The sequence below is a fragment of the Lolium rigidum genome, chromosome 4 (assembly GCF_022539505.1).
Source record: "Lolium rigidum isolate FL_2022 chromosome 4, APGP_CSIRO_Lrig_0.1, whole genome shotgun sequence".
Taxonomy (NCBI): Eukaryota; Viridiplantae; Streptophyta; class Magnoliopsida; order Poales; family Poaceae; genus Lolium; species Lolium rigidum.
In genome coordinates, this window is record NC_061511.1 from 150,052,283 (window position 1) to 150,055,738 (window position 3,456).

Genomic DNA, 3,456 nt, shown 5'->3' on the forward strand with positions numbered 1-3,456 from the left:
AGCGGAGAACATACATCTTACTACTCCATGACAAGAAAAAAAAAAGAACATTTAAATCTGCATGCATGTGTCCTAAATGAACGCTCTGGACGGTTCTCAATTAGCACTAGAGAGCTTGGTAGAGGAAATGAACGGAGTAGGTAACAATCCATAATTAAGTCCCTCCCCTAGAATCTGCATGTGTCCTCAATCAGCGCTATGGTCGCTCCTCAACATAGTAATTATTACGCCTGCAATGAATTGGATTGACTAGGAGGATTTTCCTGGTGCTAGCTCAACAATCCGTGGGAGTAGGCATCTGAGCCCTCCATCTCCATCGCCCAAAAAAATTGAGCCTCTCTTCCCTCCAACCTTGGCTCTATATATACTAGGAGGGGTGTGTTTCTACGCGTGCGTCGTGTTTCTACTCTTGCTCGGAGAGGAGAGGAGAGGAGAGGAGGGGAGGGGAGGGCTGATCTCTCGGCCACCTGACGTCATCGCCCAATTTGTCTCCACCGGCTGGTAATCCTGTGTTAGTAGTAGAAGGTTTCATCCCATGTTGTTTCCCACCGTCTTAGATTTGTTTACGGATGTTGCCTTTCTTTTTTAAATCGGCAGGCGGGGCTGCTGCGGCGGATCGGAGAGGAGAGGAGAGAGGGCTTACTCCGTCGGTCGCCGTCTGGTATAATCCTCGGTTTCTGTATTTTGGGGGCTGATCTCTCGGCCACCTGATGTGATCATCCAGTTTAATTTGTCTCCACATATTGTTTCCCTTCCTTCGTCTTAGATTTGTTTCTTACGAATACGGATGTTGCCTTTCTATTTTATAATATATGTAGACAAGGCTGCTGCGGCGGATCGGAGGTTCAGCGGCAGGGGCCGGAGCTAGGCGTGAATGAAGGAAGGTTTTGGACGGGTAAGTTGTCATCTTTGTCCGTCGCCGATTTTTTTTTTCCTTCGCTTCGTTGGATTGGATTGGATGGATGAATGAAGCCATGGATGGATGGATCCTGGGTAATCTGATCTCATCCCGCCGATGTTGCCGAGGCACATGCGCGTCGATCGATCCCTTTCTCTAGTGTGACACATGCGCGTTTGCGTTTCATTCCGCGAGGGCACGGCTGGACTGGAGCGAGGGGATCGGATCTCTTCGCTTTGGCTTTCTGGCTTGTGCGGTCAACGCGTCGCTGCAGTGCGTAGCAGACCGCTCGCTCGCGCGTAGAACCGCCTCACTCCTCTCGACCTCACGTGGACGGACGACCTCACGTGGACCGCCTCGCCCCGGAGCACCCTCTCCCGGCGGCGTACGACGACGCCTTCGCGGCCCTCGAGGCGGTCGTCACCGCATGCCGCCCGGATGGCGCCGAGCCCTGGCTCGCCACGCACGGCGACGCCTCCCGCGTCGTTCTTGCCGGCGACAGCGTCGGCGCCAACATTGCGCATAATACGGCGATAAGGCTGCGGAAGGAACGCATCGAGGGCTACGGCGACAAGGTCAGTGGCATCGCGCTCATGCATTCCTACTTCTGGGGGACATAACTGGTGGGCGGCGAGGTTGCGCCGCGCGCCAACATGGAGCGCACGTTGGACCTCGCCTCCGGCGGTAAGTTCGGCTCCAGCCACCCGTACATCAACCCCGCGGCGTCACCGGAGGACTGGAGGCAGATCGGGTGCGGCCGCGTGCTGGTTACCACTGCAGAACGCTGCATATTCGTGGAGAGGTCGCGCGCGTACGCGGATGGTATCAAGGAGTGCGGGTGGGACGGCGAGCTGGAGTTCTACGAAACCAAGGGCGAGATGCATACCTATTTCTTATTCATGCCCGACTGCGACAATGCAGCCAAGGAGCTCGCCGTCGTGGCCGATTTCGTCAGGCGCTCATGAGCTTCTCTTTACACTTTACTGCATGCTTCTTCATCGGTCGACGGACTCTGTAATAAAGTAAGTGACAATTTCTTTGGAGGGCTGACACAGAAGGAAGTGGTACTCTTATTTTATTTGGTATTTCTGATGTTGCATCGTAACTTCATAATCAAGTGCTGCATGCAAATAAATACTACTGTAGTACTTCTGAATTGTGATTACACTTGCAGGATGTAACACGAACGAAACAATATATGCTCATCTGAATCAATTGCGACTTTCAACTTCATTACATGGTTGAATCAAAATGTTTCTGAACTTTCGAAAAATTAACCGCAGAGTTGCGCTTGGAAGAGGGTGTTGTTTCTACAACATCAATGTCGGTGAGTATCCGCGACGTGGCGTAAGCGGGGGCCAAGGGCGGACCTAGCACCCCTCTTGCCCGGGCGGCTGCCCGGGCTTCCGGCCGGCAAGCTTATTTTTGCCCTATTTCATATGTATTTGATACAAAATTAGCACACTAAACCTATTTTGCCTAGGCTTTAAAATTTTTCTGGGTTCGCTTACGGCATGGACATTAACTGCAGTCATGTGATATATTCTTTAGAAGGTTGACACAGACAGAGTCGGTATACTTTCATTTATTGGGTGTGACTAATTTTCGGTCAACTAAGAACTAATATCGTCGAATCTTAGTTGCAACCCATGTTGCAAACTCACTGTTAGCACAAATCATGAAAGAATTCTAAGGATTCGGGTTTTCTAGTTGCAAGCCACTCGAATCTAAAAAAGTTTTAGTTGTAATCCAACTCACAATTAAAAAATTCCAATTGTAATTCAACTTGTAACTTGCAACTCATAGAACACACAGATCACGAATCATTCGGATGGCGTAAGACTTGATTAAGAACTAAATTAGTTCTCAGCTAGTTGAGAAGTAACAAAATCTTTATTTCTTTAGTATTTCTCATGTGCTCCAACAGCGTTTTGCTGTTGATCTCATAGTTGACGTGCTGGAGCATGTCTCTCAGCTAGTCTTGCGAATACTGAAGAACAGCTGCAACACGTTGACATCATTGCGAGACCCTGCCAAGCCAAAGAAAGCATGCGAAATCCCGAGGCTATGATATGTCATAGCTTCAAGTATCATACTTGCACTCTCCGGTATGATCCTTGTACAATCCTTGCCAAATAAATGGACAATTCTTCTAAACCCAGTGCACGCAATTGACGTTTCCGAGCATCCTAGAAAATCCTCTCATTGCTTTTTGTGTCAGGATCTGAGTCGTTGTGTCTTCTACATTTGGTGCTCTCAATTAGTACTGGTCCAAACACTGCCACTAAACCGTCAACTGTTCATACAGAGATGGCCGGACGTGGCGGTGGTGTCTGCAACGGTGGGGAATCTAGGAGGGCGGGTGGGAGGCAAGCACGGGGAGGTGACAACAACAGCGGCGATGATGATCTAGTGGATCGGGAGGTGATGGGGAATGGGCATGTGCAGCTTCCATGAGGGTCGAGTGTGCAAAATCCTACGTTAACTAAAGTCTCGGCATTCCTCACCCGGCCCTTCCATGTATGTGTTAGCTTTGGGATCGTCGACTATTCTATTAA

At 49.8% G+C, this 3,456-nt stretch overlaps 1 pseudogene; it reads left to right on the top strand.

The window, feature by feature from the left end:
* Positions 1-974: 974 nt before the first annotated feature.
* Positions 975-1,863, top strand: LOC124647627 (annotated as a pseudogene).
* The last annotated feature ends 1,593 nt before the right edge of the window (positions 1,864-3,456 follow it).